The 25,064-nt window shown below is 36.5% G+C and overlaps 1 long non-coding RNA gene across 2 annotated transcripts; it reads right to left on the bottom strand.

The window, feature by feature from the left end:
* Positions 1–5,669: 5,669 nt before the first annotated feature.
* LOC132020638 (uncharacterized) lies at positions 5,670–24,620 on the bottom strand. Of its 2 annotated transcripts, XR_009405044.1 has the most exons (5): positions 24,487–24,620; positions 23,212–23,533; positions 17,898–17,986; positions 9,804–10,001; positions 5,670–7,502 (listed from the first exon to the last, which is right to left on the bottom strand). It is a non-coding gene; the product is annotated as an uncharacterized LOC132020638 (long non-coding RNA). The 2 variants fall into 2 exon arrangements; XR_009405045.1 differs by lacking the exon at positions 17,898–17,986 and having other exon boundaries at positions 23,446–23,533.
* Positions 24,621–25,064: the final 444 nt, after the last annotated feature.

Here is a 25,064-nt window from a genome sequence, read left to right as displayed (position 1 = left end):
ATTACAGTATCAGTTAAATTGAGAAGAGCACAGATCAACATTTACTCATAAAATGGATTGGGGGGGTGTGATGGGTAAAAAAAAGTATTGGGCCCAGAAGTTTTTTGTGTTATTTCCAATTAATAAGCAATAGGTAATTTCCATGTGATAAATTTAAATTTTCAGAAGACAAGAAAAGATAGAAATGTTCTTAGTTTATTTTATAATGCAAATATAATCTTAGTAGCAGAACCAAAGATACCATAAGATGATATCATTGCAGAAAATTTTTATAAAAATAATACCAAAAAATTCAAGTAAATAAAATAATTTTAAAGTTGACAGTATGTCACAAAATACACCAAAATGAGTTAGGCATTTTTTCCCCCCAAAATAGCTTAATGTTATAAAACCCATTCATATAAATTATCACATTAAAAGAAATTAGATGTTCATTGCAACAATGTTGATCTTCTTAAATTGGACTGGATAGTAGTTCACTTAGCATTACTTCTTTACCCTTTTATAGCAGAGGAGAAGCCACAGACTACCAGTAAGAAGCACTGACATGAGGTTTATAGGGCACAAGAGAAGGAAAGGTCATTACTCTCTGGAGGCAGTTGCAAACTGACAAATGAGCATACATGAGATCTATACTGGCTTTTTCAAGAATTCTTGAGAACCACCTGCTGTGGTGTTATAGGCTGAAATCTTTACTTTTGAACTCCCTGATCCTATGTCTCCTGTTCTTCTAAGAGTTGCATAAGCCCACAATTCCTATATTAAACTCTGTAGGTGGATTACACAGAGTGCCTTCAGTGTTCCGGGTTGATCCCTGATTGATATAATAGATAAAATTCAAAATCCAATGCTTAATCAAACTTATATAATGTGTATTATATAATATGTCAAACTTAACAATATGTAGGAAGTATATAAAGAAATTAAGAACTTTTTGTAGAGAGATAAATTTTGAATAAATGGAAAGTCATACCTAATTCTTGGATGTTGAAGATTCAATATTATGAAGATATCAAGTGCCTTCAAGTGAACTCATATATCTAATATGATTTAAGTGAAAATTCTCATCAGAATGTTTTTTAAACTTGATAAAAATTTCATAAAGCTTTCTTCAAAAAATCATGAACAAGATTAAATTATTTTTATTTATTTATTTATTTTAAAGATTTTATTTATTTGACAGAGAGAAAGAGCACAAGCAGGCAGAGTGACAGGCAGAGGGAAAGGGAGAAGCAGGCTACTCACCGAGCAGGGAGCAGGACTTGGGGTTTGATCCCAGGACTCTGGGATCATGACCTGAGCTGAAGGCAGACATTTCAATGACTAAGCCACCCAGGTGCCCCAAGATTAAATTATTTATGAGAAAAGAACAATGCATAGATAATTGGCCTAGTGGCTATTAAAACAAATGATAAAATTACAATAATTAAAAATGTAATACGGTGCCACCATGTCACCATAGACATAATCAATAGAAATAGAATAAAAAACACATAAGTAAAACCTTGTATACATAGCAATTTAATAATAACAAAACTGTATCTAACTGTATCGTTGTCTCTTCCACCAGATTAGTGAATTCTACTGCTCGTGTTTCAATTTTTTGACCAACAAACCACTCCAATCTTTACTCCCTTATCAGTTAGTTGGAGCTTGACGTTTTGGTTGCCTAGAATAAATTGTTTACAATTCCTTTCATCCAAATAAATGGCTTTTTAAAAATGGTCCTTGTTCCCAGGCTTAAGATATATTTGAAACTGAAAACTTAATATTAAGATACCCATACCACCTAGGGTGACTTACTGACCCAACACAATCAAAATCCTATCAAAATCCCAACAGTTCTTTTGAAGAATTAGAAAAAAAAATCTTAAAATTCATATGAAATTTCAAGGGACCCTGAATAACCAAAACAAAAGGAAGAACAAATTTGGTTGTTTCATACTTCCTGATTCAAAACTTACTACAAAGCCATGGTAGTAAAAACAGCGTAGGGGCACTTGGGTGGCTCAGGTATTAAGTATTTGCCTTTGGCTCCAGTCATGATTCCAGGGTCCTGAGATTGAGCCTCAGGTCCGGCTCTCTGCTCAGCGGGGAGCCTGCTTCTCCCTCTCCTCCTGCTGTATCCCCTGCTTGTGTTCTCTCTGTCAAATAAATAAATAAAATCTTAAAAAAAAAAGTGTAGTATTGGCATAAAAACAGATATATAGACACATGGAATAGAATAAAAATTTCAGAATTAAACCTTCACTTATATTGCCAAATGATTTTTCACAAGGGTGACATGACCATTTAATGGGGGAAATGACAGTCTTTTCCACAAATAGTGTTGGGAAAACTGGCACAACACATACAAAAACAATGAAGTTGGACTTTTATCTTACATCATATACAAAAATGAACTCAGAATGGATCAAAAACCTACATGTGAAGAATTAAATAGGATAAAGCCCTTAGAAGAAAACATAGGAGAAAGTCTTCATGACACTGGATGTGTCAATGATTTCTTGACTATGACAGTAAAAGCACAGGCAACAAAAGAAAAAAAAAATAGATGAACTGGACTACATAAAACAGTGTGTAAACTACATAATACTCCTGTGCATCAAAAGACATGATCCATAGAGTGAAAAGGTAACTTACAGAATGGGAGATAATATTTGCAAATCATATATGTCACAAGGGGTTAATATTTAGGATGTATAAAGAACAACAGCTCAACAACAAAAAGCTCCAAAGAACCCGGAGCAAGAGTCAAGTTATTTTTTCAATGGGCAAGAGTCAAGTTATTTTTCCAAGGAAGTGAACACATGACCAATAAACACACAAGGAGATGCTCAAAATCACTGATCAGTAGTGAAATGCAAATTAAATCCTCATGAGCTACTACCTCACACCCATTAAGGTGGCTACTATCAAACAAAAAACAAACAGAAAATAAGTGTTTGCAAAAATGTGGAGAAATTCTAACACTTTTGCACTCTGAGAATGTAAAGTGGTACAGTTACTATGAAAAACAGTATGGAGGGACACCTGCGTGGCTCAGTTGGTTAGGCAGCTGCCTTCGGCTCAGGTCGTGAGCCCAGAGTCCTGGGACCGAGTCCCACCATCAGGCTCCCTGCTCAGCGAGGAGCCTGCTTCTCCATCTGCCTGCTCTGTCTGCTGCTTCCTCTGCTTGTCCTCTCTCTCTCTCTGACAAAAAAAAAAAAAAAAATTAAAATCTTAAAAAAAGAAAAGAAAAGAAAAACAGTATGGAGTGTCCTCAAAAAATTAAAAATAGAAGTATCATATCATCTAGCAATTCCACTTCTGGGTCTATATCCAAAAGAATGGAAAGCACTTCTTCTTTTTTTTTTTTTTTTAAAGATTTTATTTATTTATTTGACAGAGAGAGATCACAAGCAGGCAGAGAGGCAGGCAGAGAGAGAGGAAGAAGCAGGCTCCCCGCTGAGCAGAGAGCCCAATGCGGGGCTCGATCCCAGAACCCTGGGATCATGACCTGAGCCGAAGGCAGTGGCTTAACCCACTGAGCCACCCAGGCGCCCCTGGAAAGCACTTCTTGATGAGATATTTCTATATCCATGTTCATAACACTATTAATCACAATAGCCAGAGGGTAGAAACAACCCAAGTGTCCACTGACAGATGAACTGATAAAATGTGGTATATACATTCAATAGACTATTATTCAGCCTTAAAAAAGAAAGGAAACATATGAAAGCATGGGTAAACCTTTAGAACATGCTATGTGAAATAAGCCAGTTACAAAGAAACAAATACTTGATTCCACTTCTATGAGTTAGTTACCTAGAGTGGCCAGATTTGGCCAGATGGGGAATGGTAATTTCTAGGTTTTGTGCAGAGGAGGTAATGGAAGTTTCTTGTTTAATTAGTACAAAGTTTCAGTATTCTAAGATGAAAACAGATCTAGAGATAAATGATGGTGATGGTTGCACAACAATGTGAATGTATGTAATGCTACTGAATGGTACACTCAAAAATGGTTACGTTAGTAAATTTTATGTGTACTTCATCACAATTAATTATATGCATATACAAATAAAGATATATTGGAGAGCTATCTATAAAAAGGGAGACCAGAGATGTTTAATTCTCTTATGCTTTCTGATCCTTAGATAATAATTATAATCTCATTTCCTGGTACCTCCCTTTTTGCCCCCTTTAGCAGAATGCCAGCCAATATTATGACCTTTCCCACTGCCAGAAGTCTCAGAACTAGCTGAGTTTTCCATTCTATGCTTGTTTTCTAACAAGCCTGGGTGCTCAGTGTGCTTCTTAAACTAGATACCATCCTTCCCCTCATATGGCTTACATTCTAGTTGGGGTTATTTAAGCAGCAAAAGGGGCAAGCATAACAAAATGTTGTGTGATGGTGTCAATTTCTAAAAAGTTCACCTGAAACTGTGGTGGTACTGAATTCCACAGGGCTTCCTACAGTAACTTGGTACATGGAGGTGACAAAGTAAAATGATGTTAAGAATAGCATAAAGACACTGGGTGGTTTAGTTGGTTAAGTGCTTGCCTCCAGGTCACGATCCCAGGGTCCTGCGATCAAGTCCTGTATCAAGCTCCCTCAGTGGGAAGCCTGCTTCTCCCTCTGCCTGCAGCTCCCCCTGGCTGTGGTTGGTCTCTTTCTGTGTGTGTGTGTGTGTGTGTGTGTGTGTGTGTGTGTGTGTCAAATAAAATCTTTAAAAAAAGAAAAAAAAATAGCTTAGTGCCTTGCAGCTCTAATTTGACCATACATACACTAAGAAATACCAGGTACAACATTCCATCAAGATAAAAGGCTCATTTTTGTCTTAAATTATATAGGCATGAGAGCAGGGTGGAGAGGATATGATTAACATGTGAAACACTCCTTTGTGGTTGACATGCAAAAAAAAAATTAAGCTGTAGGGTCCCAAGTATAGACAAGAGCTATTTGATTAGCAAGTGTTTCAAGGGATCAAGAGTGAAAGATAGGAATATAAAACTCAAGTGTGGGAAATTTACTACTAGGATTTTTTTAGTGGCTAAGAAACAAGCCCATGCCACTTATGATGTCATTTATTTGATTTGAGTAGAAAAACTAACAGATGAAATCAAAGCAGCTACAAAACTTCCTGTACCATTGATTGAAAAATTTGTAACAGAAGCAGATGCTTCAACTGGAAAAGTTTCTTTCACAGCTTCATCTCTGGATTTTGTAACTGTTAGCCAAGGTGGGCAAAATTATTACAATGTATTTGGACAAATGAGACTCCACCATAGGCTTTTTCAGTTAATACATTAAAAAATTAAAAATATTAAAGGAAGTCATATTTAGTTCTCTTTGTTTCTTCAAGATTATTATTACTTTATAGAACTTTAAATGTTCTATCATATTTTTTATTAGAAAGAAAAAAATGCCCAGAACATGACTGCATCAGTGAAAGGTTGCAATTCTTTCCTTTTTAGTTAAGCACAACCACCATTTGGTAAAATTAGGGTATTCTTAAATTTTTAGCAACAATAAAGTTTAACAAACCTTATTTTCGTTGGTGGTGGGAGAACACCTTGAAGTTCCTCCCGTGTAACACAATGATATTATGTTCATCTTGAATGCTCAATAAACTCCTCTTAAAATTTCACATTCAAAAAATTCAGAACCGTTTAAAGATTTTATTTATTCATTTATTTATTTGACAGAGAGAGAGAGAGAGAGAGAGTGCAAGGAGGGGCAACATCTGAGGGAGAGGGAGAAGCAGGCTCGTCTCTGAACAGGGAGTGCCATGCAGGGCTTAATGCCCGGACCTGAGCTGTAGGCAGAGGCTTAATTGACTGAGCCACCATGCACCCCTAGCTTTATAAAGATTTTAACTAGGATAGTCTATTTAATATTTTTGGTTACTATATCAATTTATTTCTCAAACCCGCTTTTCCTGGGTCCTGTATTTCACTGAATAAAGTTGTCATCCTCCCACTTTAGCTCAAAAACTCAAACTTTAGTTTTGACTTCTTTTTCTTTTTACCCCACGCACATTTACTTAGTTTTTATTCATACCAATTTTACATTTACAGACCTCTTTTTTTCCCAAGATTTTATTTATTTATTTTGACAGACAGAGATCACAAGTAGGCAGAGGGGCAGGCAGAGAGAGAGAGAGGAGGAAGCAGGCTCCCCACTGAGCAGAGAGCCCAACGTGACCTTTGTCATGACCTGAGCCGAAGGCAGAGTCTTAACCCACTGAGCCACCCAGGTGCCCCATATTTACAGACCCTCTTGCTTGCCTCATTTTCAATCTCAAATTATGCAGGAGTATTGAAATCGCCTTCTAACTCAACTCCCTACCTTTGGATTCTTACTTATCTAATCTATCCTACACAATACTATCAGATCAATTTTCTTAGTACACAGAGCAAATGTTGATTTTCTGGTCCCACAATTTTCCATTATCAGCTTAGTTTTTGAAGCATCCCATCCTGATATTTAATACTCTGAAGTACCTATTCACAAAATAGTTCTCTAGCATTATTTCTACTACTACCTTTTGCATTCTCTGACCTCCTAGGTCCTTTAACTCACCCTATCCATAATGTTTCCTTTATCTAGGATGTGCTTTTATCACTTTCAATATGTCTAAGAATTTTGCCTCAGTTGCAAGATTCAGCTCAGATTCTGAACCTTCCCAAAAGCTTTCAGATCTCCATCTTCTCAATTTTCATAACACTTTGTATGTATCTTCTACTTTGTATAAGTTTGATCATGTTTTTAATTTTTCATTTACACTTTCATCCCTTGATAGAGTTCAAGCTCCTTTTGAGCAGGCTTTATAGGTGCTTTACTTTGTTATATCCCACACTCCAATTGTTCAGTAAGTGCTCACTGAATTATTTAATTAATTGAAAACCCTTGAGATTTCACATGTGAGATGTGTGAAGGAAGGAAGTTTATTCACCTTTGAATAATATTATGCATTTGTAAGTCTAAAGAGGAGAATTGAGTTTAGTAATTCCAAAACTATTGTTGTAAATTTGAAACACAGAGTTTACGAGAAATTTATTAAAAGTAATTACCTTATATCTCGTGTGGTGATTGATTAATTTCTCAATGTTAAGAATTCCTTGTAGGGGGGAGAGATACAACAAATTTAACAAAACAACTTCCATAATTTATTCTCTTGCCTGTGTTCTGTTTCTGATGATTTGACATTGGCTGTTCCAAAGGAAACATCCAACATAGGAGGTAGTAGAGCCGATTACTGCACACTGCCCTCTGGTGAGCCACAAGGGTAATCTTGAGGGGAAAATTGAGGGTTGAGAGTATAACTCACTCTCCATGTCCAGGATGCCAGCTGGTGCCAAAGAATGATGTCATATTTTGTGATGTGATCACTTCTCTCAATTGTGCTCTCCTGAGTCTACCAATTCTTTCCATGTAGGTCATCAAACGGCCATCAGCTGGTAAAACTTTCCTCCTCACTTAGCCAAAAATGGATTCGGAATAGTTGTAATGAGTTTTACTAAAACAAGAATTAAAAAAAAAATTACTATTACTTCCACCACGACATTTCCCTGCATCTTCAAATATGGCCAAAGCATTGAATGAAAATAATGATTAAAAATATTCTCCTTAGTTTGTGAGGAAAATGGATTCTTGGTAATTGTCATGCTAACTTATTCTACATTCTCATTAACAAGTGCTATTTTATATAGAAAAATATAGAGCTCTCATTGTTAAAGAGGAAGCCAAAAACCAAATAACCAGCATAACAGCATTAGAAGTACTGTTTGAATTCGAAGGACCACAAGCATATCTGGCTTTTGACCATATTAAAACTTCCATGTTACTGGGTGATACTCATTTATTCATCACCCCCTGACCAAATACCATTCATGACTAAAGGGATAATTAAAAGTTTCAGAACAGACATGGAGATGCTCAAAACTCATATTCTAGGAAGGATACAAATAACCCAGTGACCAATAAGGTGTTTCATTGGCTTCTGCAAGCAGCTGTATTTACTGTTTGTATGCCATGATGTTTGTTATTTTCTTATCCTACTCATGACTTTGGGAAACTACATTTTGTATGAGTGATACCAGTAATGGGTAATCTTCAAATAAGTGGAAATAGGAAGACTTGCAGAAACATGGAATAAGTGCCATCTTGTTTTATGGCATGTGAATGTTGTTTAAAAAAGAAAACTCCCTTTAATAAAAATTTTGACTCTTCCAACTCCAAGAAACTGACTTTGTTTTAGAAGCCTGTTCTACCCTTCTAAAATAAAAGTGCCATTTTTCCTTATGTCCTTTATTATGTAGTTTAAATTTAAATTATACTTGAACTAAAATTCTTTTTTGACTCTCAGTCTTTTAATTTCCTGAGGCTGTTTACCCATGCAAAGTCAGTAAACTAGTTTTTACTTACTGTTAACTTATTTTCTTTCAAGTAAAAAAAAAATTCTGTGGGAGGTTTTACACTGGTTTTTGTTGAGTTGTTGCCTAAATGTGGGTAAAGGGATTCCTGAATTCAAAGAGAAGTTTAAATAAAATAGCATGAAAGCTCCTTTAACCTCCAAAATTTTATGTTTCCAATGATATCATACACTGGTGAACAATTGTTTTAAGACTTTAAATATTAATTATCTCTATATAATATGTATTTAAAACCAATCTTTGTGCCATTGTATATTATGTAACTGAAAATTACCATGAGGAGAAACTATAAAAATATAATTTGTTTTTCAGCACAGAAATGTTACTTAGGCTTACCAATAATAATTACCAACTCGATCTGTAGTAATCGTTTAATCAAATAGGATATATCCTGTATTTTGCATTGCAGTAAATCTACTTTCTTTAAAATAAATATTTGTAAATCAAGTAGGGAAAGTGATAACATTACATATAAATCAATACGATCTTAGAAACTTCCTTTTTCTTATATCTATTTTTTTTTCACAGATACCAACCAAAAAGTGAAAGACAACCACCATGGTCATAGAATCTAAAAGACTTATTTAAAAAGACTTTGATTATTTGTGTATTTATGATGTTGATACCTTTTCTTCATGTAGGATTTTCTGATTTAATTAATTAATTAATTAATTTTTGAGAAAGAGTGTGTGTGTGTGCATGGCGGGGAGAGGCAGATAGAGAATCTCCCCTCATGGGACTGGTGGGGATTCATCTCATGACACTGGGATCACAATGCAAGCCAAAGTCAAAAGTCAGATGTTTGGGCGCCTGGGTGGCTCAGTGGTTTAAGCCTATGCCTTCTACTCAGGTCATGATCTCAGGGTCCTGGGATCGAGCCCCACATTGGGCTCTCTGCTCAGCGGGGAGCCTGGCTTCCCCTTCCTCTGTGCCTGCCTCTCTGCCTACTTGTGGTCTTTCTCTCTCTCTGTCCAATAAATAAATAAAATCTTAAAAAAACAAAAAAAAAGAAAAGAAAAAAAAAAAGTCAGACGTTTCACTCACTGAGCCACTCAAGCACCCCAGGACTTTTCAGTTTTAAAAAAGATTAATCAACTTTATTTTTTAGAGCAGTTTTAGGATCATAGCAAAGTTGAGAGGAATATATGGAGTTCCCATATCTCCTTGTCTCCACACATGCCCAACCTCTCTCCTATCAGTATCTCACACCACAGTGGTATATTTGTTATAAACAGTAAACCTACATTGACACATCATTATACTCAAAATCCATAGTTTACATTAGTCACTCTTGGTGTTATAAATTTTATGTGTTTTGACAAATATATAATGACATGTATCCACCATTATAGTAACATACAGAGTATACTTATTTATCTACTCACCTTCTAAAAAACATCATGGTTAGGGCACCTGGGTAGCTCAGTTGGTTAAGCGACTGCCTTCAGCTCAGGTCATGATCCTGGAGTCCTGGGATCAAGTCCCACATCAGGTTCCCAGCTCCATGGGGAGTCTCCTTCTCCCTCTGACCTCTTCTTTCATGGTCTCTCTCATTCTCTCTCTCTCAAATAAATAAATAAAATCTTTTAAAAAAAGATTTAAAAAATCATGGTTAATTCCAAGTTTTAGCAATTATCAATAAAGTTGCTATAAACATCTGTATACAAGTTTTCTTGTGTGGACATAAGTTTTCACTTCACAACCAAGGAGTGTGGTTACTAGAATGTATGGTAAGAGTATGTTTAGTATTGTAAGAAACTTCCCAACTGTCTTCCAAAATGGCTGTATTATTTTGCATTCCCACAGGCAATGAATGAGAGTTCCTCTTGCTCTACATCCTCACCAGCATTTGGTGTTGTCAGTGTTTTGGATTTTGGTTATTGTAATAGGCATGCAGTGATATCTCATTGTTTTGATTTGCAATACTCTAATGACATATGATGTTGAATATCCTTTCATTTCTTACTTGCCATTTGTACATCTTCTTTGGTGAGGTGTCATTAAACTTTTTAAATTGAGTTGCTCATTTTCTTATTGTTGGGTTTTAATAGTTCTTTATATGTTTTGGATAGCGGTTCTTTATTAGATGTGTCCTCTGCAAATATTTTCTCAGATTGTGGCTTGTCATCTCATTCTCTTGACATTGTCTTTTGCAGAGTAGAAGTTTTTAATTTTCATGAATTCCAGCTTTACAATATTTATTTCATAGATCATGCCTTTTGCGTTATATTTAAAAGTTATCACCATACCCAAGATCACCTATGTCATCTTCCAGGGGGTTATATTTTTTCATTTCACACTTAGGTCTATGGTCCATTTTGAGTTAATTTTGTGTGTGGGCAGGGTATAAGGTCTGTGTTTCAGTCACTCTTTGCTGGATGTCCAGTTGTTCCATTATTATTTGTTGAACAGTTATTTTGCTCCATTGTATTGCCTTTGCTCCTGTCAAAGATCAGTTGATTAGGTTTTTGTGGTCTGTCTCCAGGCTCCATTCTGTTCCATTGATTTCTTTTTCTCATCTTTCACCAATAGTATGCTGTCTTAATTACTGTAGCTTTATACTAGGTCTTGAAACTGGGTACTGTTAGTTTTCCAACTTTGTTAACTGTCAATATTAAGTTGGCTATTCTGGATCTTCTGGCTTTTCATATAAACTTTAGATTCCATTTGTCAATATCCACAAAATAACTTGCTGGGATTTTTTACTGGAATTGCATTGCGTCTATAGATTAAGTTGGGAAGAACTGACATCTTGACAATATTGAGTCTTTCCCTCCATGAACATGGAATATATCTCCATTTATTTAGTTTACTGATATCTTTCATAAGAGTTTTGTAGTTTTCTTAATATAGATCTTGTACATATTTTGCTAGATTTATATTTAAGTATTTGATTTGAAGTGGTGATAATATGATAAATGTATTTTTAATGTCAAATTCTACTTGTTAATTGCTGATATATTAGAATGCGATTGGCTTGGGGCACCTGGGTGCCTCAGTGGGTTAAATCCTCTATCTTTGGCCTAGGTCATGGTTTCAGGGTCCTGGGACCAAGCCCCACATTGGGCTATATGCTCAGCAAGGAGCCTGCTTCCCCTCCTCTCTCTCTGCCTGCCCCTCTGCCTACTTGTGATCTCTGTCAAATAAATTAAAAAAAAAAATCTAAAAAAAATGCGATTGACTTTTGTATATTAACCTTGTATCTTGCAACTTTGGTATATTCACTTATTAGTTCAGGTGTCTGTTGATTCATTCAGATTTCCTATGTAGACAATCATGTTATCTGAAAAGACAGACAGTTTTATTTCTTACTTTCCAATCTGTATCCTTTTCTTATCTTATTGCATTAACTAGGATTTTCAGTGTATGTGAAAAGCAGTAGTTGGAGAGGACATCCTTGCCTTGTTTCTCATCTAAGTGGGAAAGCTTTGAGTCACTCACCATTTAGTATGAAGTTATTTGGAGAAATGTGATTGAGTATGGATTTTAAAGTAATAAGACAGAAGACAGAGAGATCACCTAAGAATTTGTGCAGAAAATTGGAGGAATACCTGAATTGCCATAAATATTAGAATGGAGAAGACAGACAGAAGATAGAGTTGAAATTATTTAAAAAGTTAAGTGATCAGAATTTGGTGACCATTAACAATGAAGGCAAAAGGAGTTTAGGGAAGCTCTCAGCTTTCTAGTTGGGATAACTATGTAGCACAATCAAAGAAGATAGAAAGTCTAGAAGAAAAAGCAGGTTTGGGGATAAAAAAATCATGGGTGCCCTTTGGAATATATTGGTACATTGAATCTGAAATGTCTTGAGGCGGTCAGAAGAAAATGTCCATCAGTCAGTAAAATATATGAATGCAAGACTTGGTGAAGTAGTCTGAACTGAGTATATAGATTTCAATGTTACTACCGAGTCTGTCATTAATTTAAAATTGTGTAAAAATGGGATGCCTGGGTGGCTCAGACAGTTAAACATTGGACTCTTTATTTCAGCTCAGGTCCTGATCTCAGGCTTCTGAGACTGAGTGCCACATCAGGCTCTATGCTGAGTGTAGGGCCTGCCTAAGATTATCTCTCTCCCTCTGACCTCCCTCACAACCCTGATTCCCTGATTTGAGCTCTTTCTCTATCTAAAAAAATAAAATAAAAATAAAAATAAAATTGTGTAAAAATGCAATAAAAAATAAAGGAGTTAAGAAATACTTGGGGGTCTAACTTTTACATAGAAGATAGGAAAAGGGATAGGGTAAAAACAGGTTCTTGTTTATTTAGGAAATGTTTATTTAATTATTTCTTCTGTGAAAGACATTGTTTTGGATGTTAAGGATACAAAAATGAAAAATATAATCCCTATTTTCAAAAAGTTCACAGTATTTGGGCAAAGGCATAAGTAAATTATTGAGATATAAATATATAAAATATATATAAACATAAAAATGATATATAAAAATATAGCTTGAGAATGGCTATAATAATGGCATAAATAATATGTGGTCAGCCATGAGCAACTAATATAGCCTGAAAATTTCAGATTTCTGAGGAAGAGTATGCCTGGAAGATGAAACAGCATGTTCAAAGGCACAAGGATGAGAATGTTTCAGCCACTGGAGAAAACTGCAAGTAGCTGAATGTGCTAGATATAAAGATGCACTACCAGGTGTTCTTTCAAGGAGGACTTTCCAACTGTAGGAAGTACACCTAGAAATCTACAGCTGTCAGCTCTTTTAGAATATGCTCAGGTGCAGAGAGTGTCTTTCCAAAGGCTGTACCCTTCCCAGGGCAACCTGCATCTGTGACTGAGAGAAAGTATGAACAGACCCAATGGAGGACTCTGAAAGACATATTTGTTCCAGAGCTTTCTGCTGGGTTGGCTGAAGCTCTGTTATGTCTGCATCACAGTTAAACTTCTCCCTCTGCCCAGGCCTGCTTCCTTTTCTCTTCTTATTAAGGTATGGCCTCTAATAATTCTACAGTAATAAATTCTATCTCAGCTCGTGCTTACTGAGGATGCAATCTGATACATTAAGTACCAAAAGTTGTCCAAGAGAGATACGATAAAATTTGGGCCTGAGCCATTCCTTGCCTTCTGGCAATAAAAACCTTATCAGTGGTGGTACATGAAACACAGACAGCCCCTGGCATGAGGTCGAGTTAAAATTTTCACCATTGGTAAATTGTGTAAGTGAACCAGATATTTGAGATGTATGGAGAATATAGTAGCTTATAAAGATAATAAGATTGGATGGCTATTGTTAAACAGCTCTATAGGAGGATAATGATCAAAAACTGGGTGGAAAGTTAAGGAGGCCTCTTTAGTTGCATACAAAGAAACTCTCATTTCCTGCAAGGAAAGGCTGGAGAAAGCTCAGGACCAAGACCAAGACTTTATAGTCAGAGTGGCTGAATTTCAAAGATGGTCCAAATGCCAACCAAGACAGATGGTACATGTTAAGCAAAATTGAAATGTTAGGATTGCCATGATGGAAGAGTGCTAAAGGGGGTAAAGGCTCAGGAAAACAGGCAGGCTGGAATAGATACACAAATATGGCTGGAAGACTGTATGATGGATTTGTTCCATGGGAAACCCAGTGGACATGCAATTTACCAAGACCATAAAGAATATCCTGGTGAATAGAATTGGATTCATTGATGGCAAAGGAGACGATTGGACTCTGAAACAGAGAGGCCAGGAAGTAGCACTTAATTGCCAAAAGTCAGAGGTTTTCAATTATTTCAATGACCAACACGATCAGAATGGCAGCCAGGACTCACAGGGTTATGGAAAATATTAATAGAATGTGACAACCCTAGGGGCAAATAGATGGGCACTAACAAAGGAATCACTCAGCATGTACTGGTGGAAGAAATCAAGCATGGATATCTGGGAGGCTGAGTGGCCACCACAATGTAAGTGTCATAATCCCTAGCCCAGTTAATAGATCTGAGTCAGTTTTCAGACCCAGAATCCATTAATCAAAATGGCCAAGTTCCCCTGGAGATGAACTGTGTTATACCATGACAAATATACCTGGTTATGATTCCCATAGCTTTTCCCAAAAGAGATCAAAGTCTTTTTACTCAGGAAAATATGTACCCAAACATTTCAAAAATAGTTGGACACTGAGTCTTAGTTGACTTCCTGACACAACATCAGGGCCCCCCAGTTATAGTGGAAACATACGAGAGGCAGTTAAAAAAATGGAGTTCTGTCCAAGGTGTAAGCTTACAGTGGGTTCACGGCTGCAACAGAGACTGCATGGTCTGCAAAGCCTAACTACTAAATATCTGGTTCTTTTCAGAACCCGACCCTGGATCTAAAGGCTGTATGAGTGGTGGTCCCCACAGGATGGGTCTGGAAGATGATCATAGCTGCTGATAATGCCAGATGCGTTATCTTTGTTAGAGTTAATCCACTTTGTTAGATTAACACAGCCTTAGGTACACAATATGTAGCCAATGGTTTGGTGAATGCATTTTTTCCTAACTCATTCAGATTACGGGATCAGAAACCATCCAGTGTACACTCACATGGAAAGAATCAATACCTATTAAGAGGCTGTAGCAGTAATTTAAGTAGAGGAGAAAAGGTTAAAGGGTTTCTTCCCGCACTGGATGTGAGAGGGCTTGATGGTTGTTTTCCAGTCTAGATGATCCTCCTCCTCTTTTGTAATAGAATCCCTGAGCTTTTGCAGGCCACAAAAGCTGAGGAGGGCATATCCCAAGATTCCTTGTAGCTAAGCATGGCTGTGTGGTATGGCAAAGTTCTAGTCAATGGGATGTGAACGAAGTGAATGTATGCCTCTGTGCCTCCACTTAAAGAGAAGAGGTATTACCTTCCCTTCCTCCTCTCCTTTTTTCTTCCAGTTAGAATGTCGATGTGACGGCAGAATCTGGAGCATGTTAATTGGACCACACAAAGAAAGCCATGTGTTAAAAATGGGAGAGTAACAAGATGTAAGAAGGGTGGGTTGGATCTCTGTGGAGCCACCATACAAGCCCTGGGTTACTATGCTTATGTTTGCATGTGAAATAGAAATCAAGACCTCTCCTATTTAAGCCATTACTATTTTCCAGGCTTTATTAAAATGGCTGAAACTAGTGTCCTAACTAACGCAGATTGTACAGAAGCAATTAAGCAAGGTTGAATACAAAGGTTTTGTGGAGAATGGATAATGAACATGTTCTGGAACATGTAATTTGCCTGTGGGACATCTATGTGCATATCTCGTAGGCAGCTGTAAAGTGAATTCTGAGCTCAAGAGATAATTCTGGGCTGGAGAGTTAAAAAAAACTTCCATGGGATCAAAGGTGGATAATATGAATGAATTTTGTAGACATGTAGGATGTATTAATGTAGAGTAATAAGCAAGACGACCTTATACAGAAGACACGAGTGTATTCGAGAATCATTTGCATTAAGGAGATAAAGTCTGTGGAGAGTAGAGACAATTACCCACAGAGATTGGCTAAATCTGAGTGAGAAGAGAACAAAAGATGGAAACTCGGAGGCAGCCAGCTGAAGCAAAAGGTAAAGGAAAAAGACTGAATTGGAATGAAGACCGCAGAATGGTCTGAAGGGTCAGACAATCAGCAGAGAATACTTTTATTGAAGTTGATGGGAGAGTGAATTTCTATAAAAAGACAGTGATTGGTAGTCTCACATGCATGTATATTTCCGTCAATACATATAATTGGGAACTATCTTATACTTACATGTAGTGATTGTAAAGCATATTTCTGTCACTACAGATTGTTAACAGTAAGTCTTTATGTTACTATAAACTTAGGGAACATGTTGCCTCTGCAATAGACAATCATATAGACATCAAAAATTCATAACATTTTACTGGAAAACAAAGAGCATGCCATTGTTCATACTTGTAACAGGAGTCATATAATCCATATTTTACTCAGGAGCCTGAGTATCAAGTATTTTCATAAGAAGCTAGATTAGGGGGATCTCATAAACCTAATTTTGAAAAAAAAAAAAAAAACTTTGTTAAGGTAAAAGCTAATTTAATTGTTGCTTAATCTTTAGGTATTATTATTATCATCTAAAGGCATTATTAACATTTATTACGTTGTAATCTTTGGTAGATAAATTAGACAAACTATTATAATTATATTGGGGTTTAAGATACACATCTTAATGGGCCACTGGGTGGCTCAGTCAGTTAAGCGTCTGCCTTTGGCTCAGGTCATGATCCTAAGGTCTTGGGATTGAGCCCAACATCTGGCTCCCTGCTCAGCAGGGAACCTGCTTCTTCTTCACCCTTTGCTTTCCCCCACCCACTGGCCTGTGCATACATGCTCTCGCTCTCTTTCTCAAAAACAAACAAACAAACAAAACAAAACAAAACAAGACAAAAACGCATCTTAAGCAAACATTCTGATAAAGGTATTACAATCTTAAAATCATACAAAATCCTATAATGTAAATAACAAGCAAAACCATGCCTTAGCTTTTAGTAAATTCACTTTTTCCCCTCAAAAGCAATGGGTTTGTGACTTATTGCCAGAAACAGATTTTAGACACTGCAGGTTTGATACACCCTGTGCCTTAATATCCTTATAAATATACCTTTGAACTTAGAAAACTATTATCAAAGCAAAAATTGACTAGTCTATTTATTTAATTATAATTTACATTGCTGCCAATTACTCCTGAATTGACAGTATAAGAAATGCACAGACAGAGTCAGACTCTTAATAGAGATAACTTTCTTTCACTTGTTGGGATGATTTTTTCCTCCTGTGCTAGGTTAAAGTTTGGTATAAGGACCCAACATTTTCTTTATTAGAATTATTTGATATCCAAGACTTAAAGGAAGAGAAATAAATGGAAGTGTCTTCCACTGTTCATATGTAATACTTGGCTTTTCCTGGTCAACTCTTGAGTGATCAGACTCTCAGGAGAAGGTTGAGAGGGGTTCCATCTTTTAAACTCCATTTTTCAAACTTCAGAGTTTTCTCATGATATGTTAATTTTGTGGTGCACCAAAATTTTTGAAAAAGTTTAATTTAAACCCAATTTATATTTGTTGCAGCAGTCTTGCATGGCTTTCTGCCCAGAGTATTGCTTGCTCCATCTGCAAAAGTGTTAGAGCAACTTCTAAGGAAGCAATATAATGGTTTAATATAGATGCAAAATCTACCTCACTTTTTAATTTTTCAATATCATCATAAAAAGTAGTGTTTAGCAGCCAGAGATGTGATATATAAGCACCAGGAATTATGTGAATAATCTAGGTGTTAGAATTAATCCAAAATATAAAAAATATTCCAGCATTGATTTTTAATGTTTTTAGAAAATTTAATTCCCCTGGCTTTTTAATTTTTTTTTTAAAGATATAATGAAGAGTAAAGGAAGTCGAGTGGACACATGTGCTTTCCATTTACAGTCATGCCATCTCTGAGTTATTATTTTGAGATCACAGGTAAAGGCAACTGATCATGTAAATTAGTTTTTATCAACTTACTGTAATGATTACACGGATGAAATGTAATCTTGTGTCTCTTTCTGGCTTGTGTCTCTTTCTGGCTTGGGATTTCTTTTGTGTATTAGGCACTGAGATAATAATAGAAACAGTTCATATTTTTTAATGACATACAATATAGTTGACATATAATATTATATTAGTTTCAGGTGTACAACATAGTGTTTCAATATTTAAGCACATTCAGAATAATCAGAACAAGTCTAATTACCATCTGTCACCATACAAAGTTATAATATTATTGGCTATATTCCCTATACTGTACTTTACATCTTCATGACTTATGTATTTTATAATAATTTTCAATTATTTAGTCTATGTCCCCACCCCCAACTCTTTGGCAACCACCAGTTTGTTCTCTATATTTATGAGAGTGTTCCTGTTTTGTTTTGTTTTGTTTTTTAGATTCCATATATAAACGAAATCATACGATAATTGTTTCTCTGTCTTATTGCATTTAGCATAATGCCTTCTAAGTCTATCCATGTGGTGCAGATGGCAAGACCTCATTCTTTTTCATGGCTGAATAATATTCCATCATATATGTATATCACATCTTCTTTATCCACTCATCTACTTATGGACAGTTAGGTTGTTTTCATACTTGGCTGTTGTAGATAATGCTGCAACAAAATGGGGCTGCATATATCTTTTCAAATTAGTATTTCCATTTTTTTTTTTTTTGATACCCAGAAGTGGAATTGCTGGATTATACTGTACTTCTGTTTTTAACTTTTTGAGGAGCTGCCATACTATTTTTCACACTGGCTGTACCAATTTACTTTCCCATCAAGAGTACATGAAGGTTTCTTTTCTCCATATCCTCACCAACACTTGTTATTTCTTATCTTTTTGATACTAGCCATTCCCATATGTGTGAAGTGATATTTCATTGTAGTTTTGATTTGCAAATTTCCCTGATGATTGGTGATGTTAAACACTTCTTCATATGTTTGTTGGAAATCTCTATGTCTTTGAAGAAATGTCTATTCAGGTCATTTGTGAAGGTCTATTCTGCATATATATATATATATATATATATATATGTATAATATATATATTTTTTGGTGTTCAGTTGTACAGGTTCTTTATATATTTTGGATGTTAACTCTATAAGATATATCATTGGCAAATACCTTCTCCCATTCAGTAGATGGTTTCCTTTGCTGTGCAAAAGCATTTTTTTCCCCAAAGCTTTTTAGACATTGAGTGATTCTTGCCCATTTATTAATCAACCCAAAATGTGCAAACCAAAATGGTGGCTAATAACAATGTGCAAATGAGTGTGAGATTAGGGATCATGTATCTCCCATATAATGGAGACTTCATAAAAGGGTTAGATGCTGCACAGAATTCAAAGGAGACCTGATTAAAGGAGGGGCCAGTAAGGGCTTATTAAAGACTTTCACAGTTTACTCTTTCCATCTTTTATATATAATGTTATAAATACATGTTTGAAATAGTTTCCATTGGTTTAACATGAAAGCTGAGTATCATATGAATCTTAAAGAACTGCTCTCAGGGACAGTATATCATTTTCAATATCACTCTGGCATGAACATTGACAAAAGGAAAGGGAAGAAGGTGGAAAAGTTATTATCCATTTTAGGAAAATGACAACTCATTTTCTGACACTTAATATGAAGCTAGCATACAAAAATCCTCCTATGAGTTAAAACACTTGAGACTGAACATAACAGAAAACCTAATTCAAATTGGATTAAATAATAAATGAAAATTGTTTAGATAAATGAAAAATCCCATGGAGGTGAGAGAAGCTTTAGAACTGATTTAATCAAAGCTTCAGATCCATTTCTCTGAATTATATCAGCTTTGTTTTACAATCTGTGTCTGCTTTTATCCTTAGACTGGTGTCCTTCATGGTCACAAGATGACTGTTAAAAGCAAGAGGAATTGGGGCACCTGGGTGGCTCAGTGGATTGAGCTTCTGCCTTCGGCTCGGGTCGTGATCTCGGGGTCCTGGGATCGAGCCCTGCATCGGGCTCTCTGCTCGGTGGGGAGCCTGTTCCCCCCCACCCCGACTGCCTCTCTGCCTATTTGTGATCTCTCTCTGTCAAATAAATAAATAAAATCTTTAAAAAAAACAGTAGGAGGAATTACATACTTCTTCACTATATCCTCAGGAAGATAGAGAGTTCCTTCTAACAACCACTAAACAATGGTCTTGGGTTTCGTGCTTTTTGGATAATCTCAGATTCTTCTGGTTAGGTTAATGCTATGATTGACATAGGACTGGGTCTGCCTGCCCCCAGTAACTGTGGCATGTTTGGGAATAACTTCTAGCTTAAACTGATCAGGACTAACACTGGAAGTTTAAGGCTAATCTCACCCAATATACCTGAATGGTACACCATGGGGAAGAGCAAAATTCATTTCTGGGTAACAACTACCCATCTGCTGTAGGGGACCCTTTAGCTGACCAACCACTGTAATTAGTAACTGTAATTATTGAACATCATCTTTCTGTTTCTCCGAAGTGTTTTAGCTTCATCTGGAGTTCCTTATGTTCGAGCAAGCAGTGACAAGTTACCTACTCCCAATAAATGCAAAATGCAATGGAAGAGAAAGGACAAAGTAATTGCAATGAAAACTTCCAAATAAAAAGAGTATATCTGGAAAAAATACAGAGTAGTCACTGATCCCTGTCATACTCTGCAGACAGGAATAGTGAGGCCTCCTGGATGGCAAGGGTATAGGTTCTTTGGGCAGGTACTGTTTTGCTTTCAGTGTCTTTTATGGTCCCATCTGAGCAGGTCATTGGGGAAGAAGCACTTTTTGAGAGGTTACCCTATTTTGGCAGCTTATTTCCTATTAGGTTGAATGTAGAAGTCTGAGGATTGTCTTAAGATTAAATAGTCAATCTATTATCAGTTAGGCTTGAGGTTTATATAACAATATATTTTCCCATTAATATTAGGTTTTTGAACTATTTCCTTCTTGTTACTTCTATAGGCAATTGACCATGCATAGTCCAACTTTTGTATCCTGGAAATTCTCTTTCCTAGAAGCCCTTCATACTCTTGTCAGTCTGAATTTAGTTTAATGGCCCATCCTGAGATCTCAGTTTAATGGTGTCTCTACTGGGAATATTCTAATTATGAACTTGCAGTGGCGGATGGGGGAAGGCACTAATAATTTATTCCTTGCCTCCATAATTAACATGATGTCTCCAGTCACCTCCATAACGAACATGATTCTCCCTTCAGTTAAGGAGAAATTAAACTGTTCCATCTTTGGCACACTGAAGAGTATTAGGATTTTAGACATTTTTGTTTGAGGTCAGAATGGTGCTGTTTCTAAAAGTGTAGACTACAGAGTTTACTAACATTTTGAAACCTTGGTCATGCAAGGTAGGGAGTATCTCTGAAATATTTATTGAATCTATATATCATGAATACCACTTGTTCATCAGTGAGAGTCAATTTATAACATCCATCATGCTAGCAGAAAACCCACTTATGAAACCCATCACTTATGGGTTTCACTTATGAAAACCCAGCTATAACACCCATTGATTAGCAAAGCTTCAGGTGTTAACGGAAGATTATGATACCAGAAGCATTTATCATTGCTGTTTAGAATGCAGGCTTTCTGATTAAACACAGGCTGAATACATCTAAAGTGGGAATTCTAGATGATGGCATCTGACAATCATTAGAGGATAAAGTAAGGTAAGTAACACATATGTGCACATTTATATCAAATGATGTACACTAACGTATTTTGAGGTAAACTTTAATAGTTATAAATTCAAACCAATTTAACCAATACTTAATATACTATTCAGTATTCAATACTGAGAATCAGTGGCAAAAAAAAAAAAAAATCAAACTCTATGTTGATGTGATTTGAAGGCTCACATAATAGAACAATCTAGTACAGGAGGAGAAAGGGGCCAGAAGAATGCTTATTTAAAAATTTCACAGTTTGTACTTTACATCCTTTTGCTTATATACAATGTTACAGATCTTTGTTTATTTGATAGGGTTTCAGCTCCATTTCTCTTTCATTTTCTTGGTCACAAGATGACTGCCTTCAGCAACAAGGATCATATGCTTTCTCATTCACATCAAGAGGGAGAAAGGGAGCCAAATCAGACAATTTTGGGGCAAAATTTCTATGATTAGTGCTCACTCCCAAACCTTTGTGGCCAAGGGAACATCACGGGTCAGGATTAACCTGATTGGATTAACTTTGGGATAAGGGTGAGATTAATTCCACCCAAATTTCTGAGGTGTGTGCTGCACAATGTGGGAAGAGTGGAACAAATTCTGAGAAGGCAAGTGTCCACTACAGTCATTTCCAAAGCACATAAAGACATAAAAATTGTATTATTTTCTTGTTGGAGTAAACAAAACAAAATGAAATCTAACCCTAAACATACGTAATAAAGACTGATCCCACAGTTGACTAATGGTTGACAACTTTCAAGCCCTCATGTGTTCCCTTTTGCTCCACATCTGGGCAGGCTGATAAGAAAGCCTGGGTGCTCCCTTCTTTGCTGCCAGTGGGTAATTCAAGCCACAGAAGCCCTGCCTCCTGTGTAGGGATTTTCTCCTTAGTATCATGTCCTAGCCACCATAAAAACCCCAAGAGCCAGTCTTTTTCCTAAGCTCCCTGCACCCACTCCAAGCCATTTTGGACTTATTTGGGAAGCCTGCCTTGCTCTTCCTAGAAAGACTCATCATGTGACTAATAAACCTCCTTACACCTTTTTGGTGCATGTGTGGTAGCAAAAATCTTGAAAAATGAACCAAATTTTAGATGGGCATCCATTTCATTTCTGTGGGTGACTGCAACAGCATATCAACTTCAACAGTAGTAAGTTGTAGTGTTTCACTATTATTCTCAGCAAGTGTACCACCTTCCTCCTGAATCCCCTACCTCTTTGAAAAATGGAAACCTGGACTACAACTTCAATTGTTTCCTGTAATTTTGCGTTCGAATCCTTTTTGCCAATTTCATGGCTACCACCTCAACTCGGGCTTCCACAATTCTTCATTCTAGTTATTTTATCAGTCTTCTAACTGGCTTCTCTGTTTTTCCAGAGAAAAACCTGTTCCTTATCTAATAATCCATACTGTGTACTGCTGCTGAAGTAATTCCCCCCAGCCTTGCTTAAACAATCCATTAGTTTTCCATTGCCTTCAGAATAGATTTCAAACTCCTTAGCAGTTTATAAAAGTCTCCATCCATCTTGACCCGTCTGTACCCACTTCCCCTGCCACTTTCCCATACCTCACCGCCTTTGTATCTACCTACACACTATACTTACCTGCACAGTTCATAGGCAAGGAGATACATATCAAGGTACATGTGCCTTTGTCTAGAACACACTTTGCTTCTTAGCTTGGCCAATTCCTCCTCATTCTTCAAGACTCATCTCGAGCCTACATTTTATGAGAAGTACTTCCTGTTTAATGCCAGTTGAATAAGGTTGCTCCTCCTCCACATTTTAACAATAAACTTGATTTCAGTGCTTGTTATTACTCTATTTGATTGTTTATACCTTTCTCCAAACTTGATCCTCTTGAGGGCAAGGAACCATGTTTCTCAGCTCAGAAGGTCACAGTCTATTAAGGTAATGGGCCTGCAGCCTGCAGATACACACAACAAAGATAAATAATAATACAATATGGCTTATGAAAAATATCCTGACAAGTAATAGAGCTACCAGTGCCTTCTCAAAAGGTTAAACACAGAAATAGCATATGATACAACAATTCCACTCCTAGGTACCCATGAAAATGTTATCTTGACACAATGAATGCTCTCATGAATGTTCATAGAAGCGTTATTCCTAATAGCTAAAAAGTAGAAACAACCCAATGTCCGCCAACTGATGTATGGATAAATAAACTTTGAAAACATGATGCAAAGTGAAGGAAGCCAGCCAGAAAAGACTACATATTGCATGATCGCATTCATATGAAATATCCAGAATAGGCAACTCTAAAGACATAAAGTGGATTAATGCTTTTCTAGGCCAAAGGGGCAGGAAATAGGGAGGAATGGGGAGTGACTGACAAAGGGTATGAGATATCTTTCTGAGGTGAGAAAAATGTTCTGAATTTGATTGTGGTGATGGCTGCACTATTTATTGAACACCTTCTAATCACTAAACAGTGTGATACTGCTGCATATACAAAGACAAATGAGAAGTAGATTGAGAGATATTCAAATGAAAAGTCATCTTAGAGGTGTAGTAGATAAGTGAATAAATTTGAGTAAGGAAGCATCATACTTGCTATAATAGAAACCTGTTTATTGTGTACATGACAATGGTGGACAGAGAAAGTGGTTGTAGAAGAGTGACATGTATGTTCGATATTGGAGCTACTCACTAACCATGTAAGCTTGCACTAACTGGAGAATTGTGAGGATTACTTGCTGACATTTTCCACCTTGAGTACACAGCACAGATTATTAAAGGCTTGAACCAATTTTGTTCAGTAGAAAGATGAGAAAAATAACATCCAAAATGTTAAAGAATGCCTATTATATGATGACTGAATATTCCAGAGATCTATGCTCAAAGTTCCCAGATTACCTGTCTTTCTCACTCTCAATGGACTGCAAACCCCTTGAAGACAAACATCTTGAATGTATCTGGTCCATTCTCTCATTGCCAGCAGGCCAAGTACACATTTCATAAAAAGCTGTTAAATGAATGCTCCCCCAATCCTTTCCCTGTCAAAGATGGAAGACTCTTTAACAAGTGACCAGTTAGTTAACTGTTTCTCTTTAACAGTTACACTTTGAAATGGACACACACACACACACACACACACAACTCTATATAATAATGCCTTCTTTCAGATAAAACTCTGACAGTTATATCATTCTCTCTTCTTTTTCTTCAGGAGACATTATTTGACTGAAGGCTTGGAAAAAAGTGGATGGCCTGGCAGATGAAAATGAACAGTCTCTGAAACAGGGATGGCATGTATAAATTGCTGTGATCTAGAGTTGGGGCCAAGTACAAGAATAATTCTTGAGCAGTCTTCGACTGATACCCTAGGGTCTGGAGAGGCTTTGGGCTTACGTGCTCTCCGGTGATTCAGAGCTCCTATACACAAAGATGAAATAGAAGAGTTGTCCAGTCAACTGTATCTTGAGCACTTACTA

The sequence above is a fragment of the Mustela nigripes genome, chromosome 6, assembly GCF_022355385.1.
Source record: "Mustela nigripes isolate SB6536 chromosome 6, MUSNIG.SB6536, whole genome shotgun sequence".
Classification (NCBI taxonomy): Eukaryota; Metazoa; Chordata; class Mammalia; order Carnivora; family Mustelidae; genus Mustela; species Mustela nigripes.
This window is presented reverse-complemented; position numbering and strand designations above follow the sequence as displayed.